The sequence below is a fragment of the Myotis daubentonii genome, chromosome 6, assembly GCF_963259705.1.
Source record: "Myotis daubentonii chromosome 6, mMyoDau2.1, whole genome shotgun sequence".
Lineage (NCBI taxonomy): Eukaryota > Metazoa > Chordata > Mammalia > Chiroptera > Vespertilionidae > Myotis > Myotis daubentonii.
The window spans coordinates 17049174-17064827 of record NC_081845.1 but is presented as its reverse complement, the minus strand read 5'-3'; positions in this window follow the sequence as shown (position 1 = coordinate 17064827).

Sequence of the window (15654 nt, the reverse complement as noted above, 5' to 3'; positions counted from 1 at the left end):
GTTCACTGCACTCTTTACTCCAGGCCTTGATTTTGATGAGGGGGGCTCGCTGCAATCGGTGCTCCCCACCTAGCAAATGGAAATGTTTGTCTTTCAGTTCCAGCCACCCCTGACTTGAATTCTTTTGTGCAGTGCATACATGCTCTTTGAAGTTCACGTGCCATCCATTTAGAATGCGCACCACAGGTCGGCATGTGCTGCTCCTGTCTCCAATTGTGTTTGGTGTCCCAGTTTCTCCAGGGAAGGTTCAAACCTGACAATACCCTTCACTTTGGTGTGGAAACCCCTCCATACGCTGAGTTTGCCAGACGGAGTCAGAAATTTTATGGCAGCTTGCTTGCTGCTCGTATAGGAAATTCAATTTATAGGGAAACAGAAGGGTGATGATTTTAATGTAATCAAAGGTCTTGAAAAGTACTTCCTGGATGTCTCGTGCTATGTGCCCAGCTGGCTGTGTGGAGCAATTGATGTGCCATGCCCTTTTCTCTATTGAACTGGGCAGTTCTGGGGAAAGAGAAATCAGATGTGGTTCAGGACAGGGCGGCTGCTTGGGGATGGAGGGAAGTGTGAAGGGAGCAGGAAGTGAAATTTTAAAAATGTTCCCGTGTATTTCGCAGGGCTCTATTTGGGAACCCCCAGAAGCAACCAAATATATCCTGGAGCTAATGTTGAGTTTGGACATCTTAAAAGTTATAAACTTACAAGTAAAATATTTCTTAGGAGACCATGTGCTCTGCTGTATGTGGGCATAACCCTTTATGGTTTACAAGGAGCTTTAAAAAAACATTTCTCTCTCTCTCTTTTTAAATTAAATCCTCATGACATTGTTCTGAAGTTGAGACTAATATTCTTATTTCCTAAACAAGGATAGAGCACAGGTTTTGGGGGACTGATATTGGGTTTAGATTCCTGTTATGCCATCTCACCTAATCTCCCTGGGGATTAAAATAATAACAATAATAATAGCAACAATAATAATAGCTCAATAAATATTACTCTCACCCTTTCCTCTTTACTTTACCAGCTGGATAGGTTAGTTTCTGCAAAAGAGATTGTAAGACTGATGCATACTTTAAGGGTAAACTATTTGATAAACAGTTCACTCAGCTAACTGCATAATTTCAAATTCAAAGTCACAGTAGCGGGGAACTGAAATTTGAAGTCAATGAAGGCTAGAATTTGAGAAAGAGAAAGTTGTTGAGTTTCTAAATTGAAAATTATCTCTTGGGTGGTACTGAGCTCTCCCCAACATGTCAGTCTCTTCATGTCCTTTCAACTTTTTAAATTTTGCCTACTTTTAAAAATGTGAGCAGAAAGCCAAGCATGTAATTATGCCAATAAATCTCCAGTGGATTAATAAGGCTTCACATATTATTGTACAATTCTTCTATTATGGGGTACATTCGTAGATATTAGCTAGAGTTGAACCAGGTTGAACCAGGATCAATAGGCATTCTTAGAGTGCCCAGTAATGTTTGAGCCTACACATGCACCAATGTCTTCTAGATCCTACTTAAATTGTAACTTTTTAGGCATGCTGTTTAAAAAGTGACTGGCTTACTTTAAGGACCAATCAACTGAAACATCGCATTTAAAAACCATCATCATTTAAAATTCCATAGACTTCAAGAAAGCATATAAAAGCAGCATTTTTCAAAAAGTGACTACAATTAGTGAATGCATGGTATTAATGTTAAATTTGCTGATTTTGATATGTGTTTATAATTATGTAAGAGCATGTTCTTGCTCTTAGGAAATATACATTGAAGGAGAGAGATAAAGGGAGAGGGAAAGGAAGAGAGAGCGAGAGAGAGGAGGAAAAAGTATTAACAATTTAAATAATTAGCATATCTGGATAAAGAATGTATGTATGCTCCTTGTCCTACCTATTCGTATAGCTTTTCTGTACATTGAAAATTATATCACAATAAAACTTTTAAAGAAGCAATAATAGAATTCTTTACTTAAAATGGTGAGATATTTTTAGGAGTGATGTTTTAACCTAGAAGGTATTGCCCCTTCTCCCCGCATGTAGTCACTGCTAAGACTGGCTTCTCTGTCGGCAGGCAAGGAAAATGCCTATTAATGGTAGTATATTCTGGCAGTCAATATGAAGCTTAATTTGGGAATGGAACATGGCAAAAGGATGCAGAATATGTCAAGTTCCTGGCATTTCAAAGCCCAGTGAACTCTTAATGGGGACATCATGATCATCTTAAACCCGTTGCAAAGTTTGTTCTTATTTTACAGATCGCGTTAGAAAGCTTAAGTGAATTATTCTAGTGCTTCCTGTCCCATAGAATACAATCTTGTGGTAACATCTTGGAAAACAGCAAGTCATATCCTTCAGTTCATATTGTGATGTTCAACCCTTCAGGAAGCTGGAAGAGTCAAAGAGAGAAATACCTGTAGATTTCAAGAAAGCATAGAAAATCAGCATTTTATTTTTCAGAAAGTGACTGCAATTAGTGAGTGCATGGTATTCACTGCTATGCATTCCACCATTTTCTTCAACAGTGAGTCTCCTAGAGCAAATTTCAACCCACCTCTGAGGCTTTAAATTGAGAGGGTTTCCCAAAATAGTCTAATTACCTGAACTCACCTTTGGGAAGATGCTGTGAAAGTTCTCCACCCTCCCTAGTCTGTAGTTCTCTTACTTGTGCAATGGGGGATTAGCGCCAGGTTCTCTTCTAACACTAACTGTGCTTTCTATCATTACATTATAAAAGTCAGTCTCTCTGGTGGTGATGACATCATTGGAAATTTTTATATGTGAGATAATTTTCCAAAATCTACAAGTCTTGTACATGATAAGGAATTATTTCTGAGCTTTTTCTAGTGAAAGAAGGTCGGTCTCCTTAAGTTTTTAGCAACCTTTACTCTAGAAGATAAGAAACTCCTTAAGTTCATATTTTTAGCTCATGCTGGCATTCACGCTCTGAGTCATTCTATTTGAAACATTGTTTTTTAAATACCAAAATATGAAGTATTTATAATGCATATCCACAGTGATTTAATAAACTATTAATATAATGCTAACACAAATAAAGTGAGGTGCATGTTACCACAACCCTAGCGAAAGGAAGGGAATTAAAAAACTGAAGTTAGAAGAGTCAGAGCTCCCATGAGAGGTAACAATAATTACAGTAGTTACAATCTGAGAACTCGAGACCAGCGGTGTGTGTGTGTGTGTGTGTGTGTGTGTGTGTGTGTGTGTGTGTGTATGTGCGCGCACTTGCTCTTCCCCTCTAAACAAAGAGGGAGTTGATAAACCATGCCTGCATTATAGTTACTTCTTAGTGTTATAGTCTATAGACTTTGGTCTGCCTTTTGCTGATTTCACCATACAAATAGGCCCATTCTAAGAAATTCTGATATGTGAAAATCTCTACTTACAAAACATCAATTCTGGAACGACCATTTCTTTGACAAGATTACTTTACACAGCCAGCCTCATAAGCACATGGAAAGTATGATTTGATTTGTCTACCACGTTGACTGTTTAAAGTGAAGTCTATAGTAATCTCTTATCAAAGAACCCCCAGTCAAGCAAACAAAATCAGATACCCCAAAGAGCCCCATTCAGAAACTCAGAGATGCTAAAATATAGAATTGCTTAGTAAAGTAATGAGATGTAGAGTCCCAAGACAAAATTATTTCAATGGCAATATATTAGGTTCATAATCCCTTAGACACAATTCTGACATACAAAAAGCTTAGAACACTAGTTTCCCCCCCTACTCCATTTGATGGCAAAACTTGAGCTGACTTGAACAAATTTGGTAGAAAACCTGCCTAGAACTGATGTGAGTCTATTTATAGTCTTGCTTACTTCATTTAGTGTGAATGTTCGTGCTTTTCATTGCAGAAATATTAATGTGTTTGATTCAAGGGAACAGTGCCAGACTCTGCTGGCTTGTTATGTAATAAGCAGCAGATGTGCTGTATTACCTTTGTAAAATCTCCAAATTCTGAACTTTGAAATACATACTGCCACCTGGATTTTAGCTAAGGGATTTTGAACTATATTATTTGTAACTAGTTCTTTGAGCTGGCCTCGAATCCTCCATTTGTATAGTGTTTTGTTGTTGTTTTTTTTTAATCAATAGTTCACACTAATGCCATAGATTTGTTTTTATCTACAGGTATTTCTCTCTGACTCTTCCAGCTTCCTGAAGAGTTGATTACAAAATAAAAATTTTCAATGTAAATCATGTTCTCCTATAGACTATCTTAGATCCCAAAGATACCAGAACCCACAGATACCAACAATATGGGTATCTATATAAACAGCTTTGGTTTCATTTTACAATAAAAATAACATACTTGTTAAAGCATATAGTTAAAAGAAGAAGTTAATATTATGATATCAATAAAATAAATTGAAAAATCAAAAAGATACTTAGTATATTTTTTAAAATCTAAAAGTTGTCCTTTGGGATTCAACTGACATGAAAAGAGATTTGCTATTGCCTTGCAAAGCCTTGCCTGGCATTTCTATTCGGATTCCAAAGTGAAGATACACATTGGAAATATAAAGTGCTTAGTAGCTTCCAACAGAAAGCAGTGTAGAGAAAAAATTTCCTTTTGACTCTATTGCAAACTTTGAGTGACCTAACCAGGCTAGTTTTCTCTTAAAAGTATAGGTTATATCTAATATCTTTCCAGATTTAAATCTATTTTTTCTATTTCCATTTAAAAAGTTATGTTCTGGGTGACTAAAACACAATCAAAGTTCAAATATTGGCTAGGATTTTGGAAACACCAAGTCTGTTTAACTTGCACATGATGAGCTGCACTGCCCAGGGAGACCCTGAATGAGTATTCTAGGGCACTAGGGCGTTTTTTGGGGATCAGAGCGCAGAGTGCTAGAGAGGCAGGGAACGGAAGGATGTATGCCCTGAGGGAAAAGGGCTGGCAAAGGTGGGTCGCCTGGCAAACACTAAATAAGACTAGTTATGTTCTTCCTTTTGGGGCCACTGACTATACAAGAGAAAATTGAAGAAAAGCTGATTGTTTGGATGGGGGCTCATTGTATAGGAAAGGCATCAGGCTTTTCTTGGAATACACAGAAAACAAATACATATATAGTTATATTTTCTGGGCCATTAGAACCCCAGCAGAACAAAAGCGCAGAGGTTTCAATACCTGGGAAATGTGCTCAGGGTTCTTGAGGTTAGTAGAGACCTGACCAGCTTTAGGCAAGCTAAGGGAAACGTTTTGGGAATTAAAGTATTACTTTAAATTGGCAGCCCAAAACAGGAGAGACTAAGCAATGATTGAGAACAATGAAATAATCATTTCTGTGTTTCTTGAAATCTTTGTCTAAATAACCTATATCATCTTTTAAATCTTGCCATTATGTGTAGATTATGCTGATATGTAATGGAATATAAAAATATATAAATTATGTTAAAGTCAAGAAGGAAACACGTCAAATGTTTGTGAATCAGATTGCTTGCCCAGGCTGTCAAGGATGAGTCAGAATTGAGGCTTTAATGTTCTAGGTAAACAGGCACTTGGCTCTCACATGGCTCTGTTCCACCTTTGAAAAGAGCCTATTCTACTTCCACTCACTGTATAATTGGAATGGCTTTTTGCCTGGTGATGGCACGTCACCGTGTTTTATGGATAATTTTCCTCTCCTTCTCAGATCTGAGGTAACCCCAACTGAATTACCGAAATAGCTTCTTAGATGGCTTCCTTCTTGTCTGCAGACTGAGGAAAATACTGGTGAGATCTTTTCATATCTCAGCAAATGGCTCTTGTCCTCATATCACAAGACGGCCACACTCCTTTAGGCACTGAAGAAAGTCCAGGCAGGAAGAAAGTAGGAGGACTTTTTCTGCCACACTTTGTCGTTTTATGGGGGGCTTTCCAAGAGCCTTTGCTTATGTTTTATTGGCTTGACTGTATCTTATACTCACCCCTAGATGCAAAGGATGTTGGAGAAACACATGGCTGCCTCAATCAAAATTGGGATTCTTTAGGGAATGAAAGGAAATTTATATTTGGTGGGCTTACTTTGTAATTCATATACCTTACCAAAATTCCCCCCCAGGTTTTTTGTGTGTGTTTTGTCTTAGTCCTCACCCAAACATATTTTTTTCCATTGATTTTTAGAGAGAGTGGAAGGGAGGGAAGTGGAGAGAGAGAAAAACATCAGTGTGAGAGAGACACATGGATTGGGTGCCTCCCACATACGGCCAGACCAGCTGCCCCAACCAGCTGGAGATTGAACCTGCAGCCCAAGTATGTGCCCATGGCTTCAGTGTGTGGGCTGATGCTCTAACCACTGAGTGTACTGGCCAGGCCCCCTCTCCCTCTCCTGCGCCCCCCCCAATCCCCGGATTTTCATTTGTTTGCTATTCTATGCCTAAATAATGCTTGTGTGCATATACTACATATATATTATTTTATGAGGTCAAATTTATCTTTTCTTTCATGGATTCTATGTCTCACTGAATATTGAACTTATTCTCATGTGCTTATTTGCTGTTTATCTTCTTTAGATAAAATATCTGTCTTAGTCCTTTGTCCATTTTCTAATTGGACCTTTTAAAAAAAATGTTGAGTTTTAAGAGCTCTTTATTTTACATACTAGAACTTTATCTGATATTGGGTTGCAAATCTTTTCACCCTTTAACTTATATTTTCAACTTCTTCACAGGGTATTTCAGAGAAAAAGTTTTTAATTTAGATGAAGTTCAGTTTTTACTTTTAAGGATCTTCTTTTTGGTGTCAACTTTAATGACTCTTTATGAGGTTATAGATACCAGACATTTTCTCTTATGTTTTAAATAAAAGGTTTATGTTTTAAATTTGCCTGGGACCCATTTTGAGTACATTGTGTGTGTGTGTGTGTGTGTGTGTGTGTGTGTGTGTGTGTGTGTGTGGTGTGAGGTTTGGGTTGAGGTTCATGCTTTGCCGGTGGATGTGCAATTGCTCCAGCCATCATTTATTAAAAAAGCATTTCTTCCTCCATTGGATTACTTTTGCATCTTTGTAAGAAATTAGTTGGACGTATTTGTATGGGTCTATTTCTAGGTTGTCTATTCTGTTCCACTGATCTATGTGTCTATTATTCCATCAAGGCCACCCTTTCTTGATTAGCTATATAGTCATGTTCAAATTGAGTAGACTGACTCCTGACACTTATTTTTCTCAAAATTTTTTTAGCTAATCTAAGTCACTTTGCCTTTCCATATAGATGGTACAATAATCTTGTCTATTTTTTAAAAAATCTTGCTGGGCCCTAACCGGTTTGGCTCAGTGGATAGAGTGTCGGCCTGTGGACTCAAGGGTCCCAAGTTTGATTCCGGCCAAGGGCATGTACCTTGGTTGCAGGCACATACCCAGTAGGGAGTGTGCAGGAGGCAGCTGATCGATGTTTTTCTCTCATAGATGTTTCTAACTCTCTATCCCTCTCCCTTCCTCTCTGTAAAAAAAATAAATAAAATATTTAAAAAAATCTTGCTCGGCTTTTGATCCAACTATATTAACCCTTTGGGTTAATTTGGGAAAGACTTAGCTCCTGTACTACATTGAGTCTTCTAATCCGTGAACATCTTTCTCTTTATTTGGTTTCTTCTATTGGCTTTGTGTAGCTTTCTTTCTTTTTTATTTTAATATATTTTTATTGATTTCAGAGAGGAAGGGAGAGGAGGAGAGAGATAGAAACACCAATGATGAGAGAGAATCATTGATCCACTGCCTCCTGCACGCCCCACACTGGGGATTGAGCCCACAACCCAGCATGTGCCCTGATGGGGAATCGAACCGTGACGTCCTGGTTCATAGGTCGATGCTCAACCACTGAGCCATGCTGGCCAGGTGGCTTTGTGTAGTTTTCAGCATACAAGTTCTATACATATTTTGTTACATGTATACTTAAATATATAATTTTTTTCTGTGTAGGCATAATGGTATTGCATTTTTAATTTGTGTCCACAAGTTCATTTCTATCATATAGAAATAAAATTTTTGTATGTTGATCTTATATCTTTATTCATTTTGGGATTTTTATTTTAGATTTCTTGGGACTTTGTACATAGAAAATCATGTCATCTGCAGTTTGGGACAGCCTAATTTCTCCCTTTTAAATCTGTGTGCTGTTTATTTACTTCTGTTGCCTTATTCAGTGGTTAGAACTTCTAGTACCATCCTATATAATAAAAGCCTAATATGCAAAATGACCAAATCACGGAATGGTCGGTGGGGGGTGGGGCCAGCAAGCGGGCCAGCCGAGGGAGGGGATAGTGATGGGGGGGGGGCGCTGGTGGAGGTGGCAACCGGTGGTGGTGGAGGGGCAATTGGGGGGCAGGGCTGGCTGCTCGCCAGCTGGCGCTGTCCCCTGATCGGCCCGCCAGTCACCTCCCACAGAGGGAGGCCAGACTGTGGGAGGCCAGACAGAGGGAGGCTTAGGCCCCTGAGGACTTCTGTACTACGAGAGGGTGCAGACCGGGCTGAGGGACCCTCTCCCCCACCCCCCACCCCCCGCCCCCCAGTGCATGAATTTTCGTGACTGGGCCTCTAGTGTTAAAGAGTGGGTATCCTTACCTTGTACTGGCTTTTAAGAGGAAAGGATTCATTTTTTTTCTCACTAAATATAATATTAACTATAGGTTTTTGTAGCTGTTCTTTATCATGTTTAGGGAGTTCTCTTCTATTCCTGGCTTTCTGGGAATTGTTAGCATGAATGGGTGTTGAATTTTATCAAATGCTTTTTCTCCTGTCAGTAGATATGATCATACGACTTTTTTTTTTTTTACTCTTTTTCCTATAGTGGATCACATTGATTGATGTTCAGATTTTTAGCAAGACTTTCTTACATGTCTGAAATAAATTCACTTGGTCATGGTGTACAATTTCTTGGGACCTAGTGGTCTGTAGTTTTTGTTGTTGTTGTTTTGTTTGTTTTTAATACCAACTTTGTCTGGTGTTGGTACTAGGGTAATACTAGCTTCATAAAACAAAAAGTGCTCTCTCCTTTTTACAAAATATTTTTTGCACATTTTCTCCTCAGACTTTTATTGCTTCTATTTCAATTTTATATTTATCTAAATTTTGTTATGAAATTAGAGGTGAAGCAGGAAAACAAAAACTTGAAGGTAGAGTCAAAGGGACCTGATAATTTGAATTATTTGCAACTTGGGACACAATATATGGAGGTGTTAACAATGATTTCTTCAGAACTTTCCTCCTCTAAGAGGCCTGTTTACATGAATGTTGCTTAATTGTGTTTTGCCTGTGCTTTATTGCTTTCCAGTTTATAATGACATTTTATACTGTGGTATACTATTGCTTTCACGAAATGTCAAGTTGCTTCATGTTTATGTGGTTTCTCCTATAGTAGTGAATATGCTTCTCCAAGGCCGAGATTATGTTGCTTATTTCTTTATATTTCAGGAAATCTAATGCAGTGTTCTGCCTACAACAGAGTTGTAATAAATATTGTTGACTGATAGGGTGGCCTAAAGGGGGAACAGAGTGTAAGACAGGGAGAACTGTTATAACACAGGAAGATTCGGGCAAATAGACCAGGTTCCCACGTTTCTCTCTGATGACAAAGTAGAAACAATCAAAGGAAGCCCCCTGTGTGAAGTGGATTCTTCTGGAGCAGACCACCCGGCCATTTAATCAAGTCTGGTCAGTGCCCCAGGGAGCTTTTCCTTCAGGCTACAGCCTTGTGCAAAGCACTGGGCCAACAGCCTCCCACAGTCATCATTAACGCAAGGGCAACACACACACCAATTGGTCAGAAAGACTGAGCCATTGAAAAAAACTGCACCAAGTAAAGGAGACTGTTTATATGTTTCAGATCCTCGGCATCTGCGGTTATCATCTGTTTTCAGTTTGGTAATTTTTATTAAGGGAAAGTGGCACATGCTGTCATAGGAACTGCTCCAGCTCACGCTCCCCAGCAGGTCGCTGGGTATCCCCGGTGTGCGGAGACATGATATGTTTTCTGCCAGTGGATGAGGTGGAGGGAAAGCTTTGCTCAGCATTATTTTTTAGTTCACAGAAACAGACAGGCCATGGGCAGACATGTGAAAGGCAGAGAACAATTATGCCATTGAAGAAGTTTGTCCATTAATTTCACAAATAATTGTTAAGCACTCATAGTCCCTCACAATGACTTTATTTCCCCACGGAGATTTACGACAGTTGGCCTGCTGTCAGGAGGTTAACCTTTGGGCTGTGATCTCCCCCTGTGGTCCATCTACATGCGTGGTCTTTTCCCCAACAGCCCAGTCTGCATCTGGGAGACAAAGCTGCCTGGGTTTGGGAGTGTGGCCTATAGTTAGAGAGAAGAGCACAAAGCTAATTGACTGTAACAAAACCAGAGCTTCATTAGCACCAACTAAGTGAATTGACCACAGTGATTTGGAAGGAGAGTCTGGCCACTGAAAGTTGATCTCTGGTAAACTCTGAGACTAATTTACATTTTTATATGCTTTGAAGGAATAGCTAATAGCAGGTGTGGCAATATAGGTGGATCTTTCCGCAAGGACATCTCACAGGTAACAGTGAAGGAGAAAGTAATGTTGCAAACACATTTTCCTAGAGTAAGAACTGTGACGGATGTCGCTGACTTTGAGAATGACCATGATGTCTGCCCAAGGCTGAGAAAATGAAAAGAAAACAAGGTGGGGTCTGAGACTGGAGATTTCTGGGTATTTGTCCCCATAGGCCATGAGGCAACATAATGCTTTCAGAAGATAGGCAGCATTGAGTTCAAGACAGAGCCTAGCAGGGGCCCTTTAATGACAGTAGGTCTCTTCTGGGAGGTTGGGTTGGGTTGCTTGGCCTAGCTGCTACTTCTTAAAAACAAGCAGAAGCCCTCTTGCAGGTGTCAGAGAAATTGTGCCACAGAATTTCCATTGTTGCTATGACTGTGAACTTCGTAAGTCTTTTGGACTTCATATGCTGAAGCTCTTCTACAGACTTATTGTACGTAGCTCAGATCCTCCATGGATGACTATGATCCCACCACTTCCTTGATACTCAAAGTCATCTACCCAACTTGCCTGCCTGGTCCTGCTGTTTCTGTCACTCACAAACTCATTTGACCTCAGGCTAGGGCTTAATCTCTCTGAGAGTCAATTCCTTTTCTGTAACTCATGGGGGGGAAAAAAAAGACTGTCTTTCTGGAGGCAGGGAAAGCAACCAGGATGGAAACTCTAGGCTGCACATGGTTGTAGTGTAGATAAAATAATATATGTGTCATGTATACTGTAAAGTTCTGCCAACATCCCCTCCTCAAGGCTGATGTACACAACCTCAGCTTCTGGGAAAACAGATGCTGATGGCTCAAAGCTGTTCTCCTCACTGGGAATTGCCCTCAGCAGCAGGACACTGTCTGCCCCAAGGTCACATCTCCTCCTAAGGGAATACCTGCAATCAATGCTTGCCTTCCATAGGGATCCATAGGCCTGTCCTTCTTACTCTATTTTGGGACAATTCTATAATGGCCATCCCAGCTCTAGAGCTCACCATAGAATCTGCTGAAATTCACCTGTAACCTCTCATGGATCAGCTTCTGCCCCTGTCAATCCTACCTTTTTCATATCCTGACAGGTATCTCTTTCAAGAATAGTCCTGAAATATTTTTTGCATGCAACATTCCATTTCAGAGCCTATTTTTAGGGAACCCAGTTGAAGACACTTGGTACCAGGAATTGTCACAGGAACCAGACTCTCATAAAAGAATTATTTGCTAGCTGAATGCTATATATAAATAGAATATATATAGTCCATGTCCGGTTGTACTTGTGTAACTGTTGAGATTTTGACTAGTGGTAAAGTGAATTGGGATTTTGGTGGAAGGAGGTATCCTGAATGGTATCGGGAAATACGAGGGGAATTGTAATTATGGGAACTTTGGAATTGATGGCTATTGCTGAGCACCACTGATTCATCAAAGAGAGAATGATGACAGGCTAGGGTGATTAATTACCAACACAAGGCAGAATGTAAAAATTAGAGGACCTCTTTGGTAGCATTTAGAGAAATCCTAATCTCTTGGATTTCCCTAAATGCAGACAAAGAAGAGGATCAAGTTCACGACTTAATCAAAGGGGTAGTGGAGCTTCAGAGAAGGTTGAACACATATCCTGGAAGTTCTCCTAAGCCAATGTCAGTGCCTAACTAGGGGGGGAGTGGGGCCCTGACACTTGGGTTGAGGATACCTGGGTAAATATATTTGTGAACTTTGAAATCCTAATTCCCTTAAATCTGCTGGGCTATAGAAATGGCGCATCTTCACTTATTTGAATATAGTGGCTCTACTTTGCTTGAAGATCATGCAGAAGCCTCAGTAATGAGAAAAAGTCCTCCCGCCCCCAAAGTTTACCCTCCTTCCTTTCCTGGTAATCAGCAAATGACAACAACCAAGTCTCTTACCATACAACCCAGCAATCATGCTTATTGGTATTTACCCAAGAGTTGAAAACTTATGCCCGCACAAATACCTATATGTGAATACTTGTGGAAACTTTGTTCATAATTGCCAAAACTTGGAAGCAACTAAGATTCCTTCAGTAGGTGACTGGATAAATTAACTGTGTACATCCAGGCAATAGAATATTATTTGGTACTAAAAATAAATGAGCTATTGGGCCATGAAAAGGCACAGAGAAACCTTAAATACATATTACTAAGTGAAAAAGAAAAATCCAATCTGAAAAGGTGACATGCTGTGTAATTTCAAGTTTATGACATTCTGAAAAAGGCAAAACTATAGAGACAGTGAAAAGATCACTAGTTGTGAGGGGTTGATGGGGAGTGGGAATGAATAGGCAGCGCATAGAAGATTTTTAGGGAAATAAAAATACTCTGTGTGTTACCAAAATGATGGATACATGTCATTATACTTTTATCCAAAAACCATAGAATGTACAACACCAAGGGTGAATGCTAAGGTAAACGCTGGACTTTGGTGATTGATGTGTCACTGTAAGTTTATCAATAGTAACAAGTTGATTACTTTCACCCTGGAAAAGAGAGCAATTCATTTTTACTGGAAGCCACACGTGTGTGGGGTTATGAGTTTGCGTTTCCTGCCCACAGAGATTCTGCCCAACTCTACTATCTGAGCACTTACAGAGGGTTTGATTCATCACCACGGAATATTGCATAACATTGCCTTGGACCAATGGGCCCCCTTTACAGCAAAAGATGTGACTCATTGGCACATGATTATCGATTCTCTGGTCCCATCACACACTGTGAGATGCCAGCTTAGAGATAATTCTTTCTGAGGATAGGGCTCCATCCTCCAAAATGCAGCTTACGTTAGGCTCTGTTGGTCTAGAGACCCTAGTTCCTAGAGGGAGAATGTTTTCACTTGTCATAATACAGGGTGTCCCCCCCCCCCAAATGTATACATACTTTGAATGATTATAAAGCCAATGTTTATTAACATACAGTTCATTTTTAAAATTTAAAAGAATCTATAGAAATGAATAATTTTTTGTGTGTCAATGCCTGTTTTCAAACTGATGGCCATTCTGGTCCAGGCACTGCTGATAACGGGAAGCAATGGAATCGTAAACATCAAGAATCCTTCCGTTCTGTATTTGTGCACCCTCAATTCATCAACTGCTGCCGGTTTTGTGCTGCAAACTTTATCATTTATGTATCCCCATAAAAAAAAGCCGAGGGGCACTTTAGGATAAATTTCTTTGTTCAAAGCTTAGTCTGGCTTCACCCATTATTGCAAATCAGTTAAACCTGAAAAGGAGTGAAAATTAAGTGAGTTATCAATTGTTAAGGTGTGTATACATTTTTTGGACCCCCTATATAATAGATCCTGGTAAGAGGGAAGGATGAGAATGTGGCAAGCTGTCACAAATCCCAGAGCCTCACAGGCCAAAGCAATAAGCATTCACAGACCTGAGCGCCCTTCATGGGTCAGTTATTTTACTGTTCATGTTGCACACACTGAGTATTTAATTCCCGGAGTGGGGTATGACTCTTCACATGTGACCAAGAAACTGATGCTCAAGTGGTGAGAATCTATCCACTTTCTGGTGTGCCATTTGCCCCTCAAAATCCTCTCATTTCACAAATACTCTTATTTTCCTGGCAGCATGTCATTGCCCGGGATCGCACTGCTCGCAGTGAGCAGTGCAGATATCCTGCTCCACAGTGCACAGTGCATAGTAGGAGGTATGCAGTACTGCTCCCTGAGTCTGAACTCTTAATGTATAAAGGACAAGCAAGAGAAGGAGCTGTTCTTCCTGACCTCAAATTCTAGTAAAGGCAATCTTTTAGTATCTGAAAATCAGACGTTTTTTGGTGGTGGGAAAGTGTTGAAGTTAATATTCTCCAGGGTTCGTTGGCTGAACAGGAACAGTATAATTAGTGTTGCAATTTTTGTTAGCAAGGACATATGGAAGGATTGACTGCAAGAATCTTAGTTTTGGACATGTTCTTCCCTAGAGAATACACTAGTTTCTTTTTCTGTCTTTTCACCACCTCAAAGTTGGATGGGCAATATTTTTCTGAATAATATGTGCCTAGAGAGCTATTGGAGGAAAAATTTGTTTTGTCTTGTGACTTATAGCAGCAAGGAACTGCAAGGAGGGGAGGGGAGGGAAGGAGAGGGGAGTGGGGAGTGGGGAGTGGGGAGAGGGAGAGAGAGAGAGAGAGAGAGAGAGAGAGAGAGAGAGAGAGAGAAGGAGAGGAAGGAGGAGGAGGAGGAGGAGGAGGAAAGAAGAGAGAGAAGAGGGAAGGAAAGGAAAGGAAGGTGAGAGTCAAGAAAAAGGGATCTCATAGAGGGAAAAAATGCCTCACTTCTCCCCCTCCATGCCAAATGGGTATGTGCTGTTGCTCAGAGCATTTGGCAGAATGACTAGCTCAGTCAGCAACAGCAGCAAGAGAGCCATGGCTCAAGGCCAGCAGGAGGCAGGCTGCATGGCAGCTGGGGGCTGAGCACAGGTGAGAGGCTGGCAGGAGAGAGAAGTACCAGGAGCAAATTGGAACTAGCACAGAGATTGGGTAATTAAACTTTAAGATCTATGCGGTAGGGAATGAGTGACTAAAAATCATCTTAAAGCTGCTATTGGATTTTGAGGTGAATGTGTTTCTGGGACATTTGCTGAAATGAAAAAGATATAAGATTACAGGGCTATACATTTATGGCCCATGTGTCTGCTTCAGGGGAAGCCCCTTTTTAGTAAAACAGAAGGTTCTGGACTCAGTCTCCCTCTCCCAGGACACCTTCCTCTAGAACAGTGGTCGGCAAACTGCGGCTCGCAAGCCACATGCGGCTCTTTGGCCCTTTGAGTGTGGCTCTTCCACAAAATACCTACTTCTGCGCATGGGCCACAAAGTTTCAATCGCACTGTACGTGCGCGCCCGCACGTGGTATTTTGTGGAAGAGCCACACTCAAGGGGCCAAAGAGCCACATGTGGCTTGCGAGCCGCAGTTTGCGGACCACTACTCTAGAACTTTTGAATAAGATAGGCTGGTCTCTGCTCTGGGTCAGCCAAACACAAGGTTGCTTCTCTGCTGTTGCCTTCACCTTCCCACTCAACCCCCACTCAACCTCTGCTGCCTTTGCCAGCAACTCCTGGAACTTGGCACAATCTCTCTCTTGCTTTGTTCCCCAAGGTATTGCTACCACAGAGGTTTGGGGTGTAGCAGTT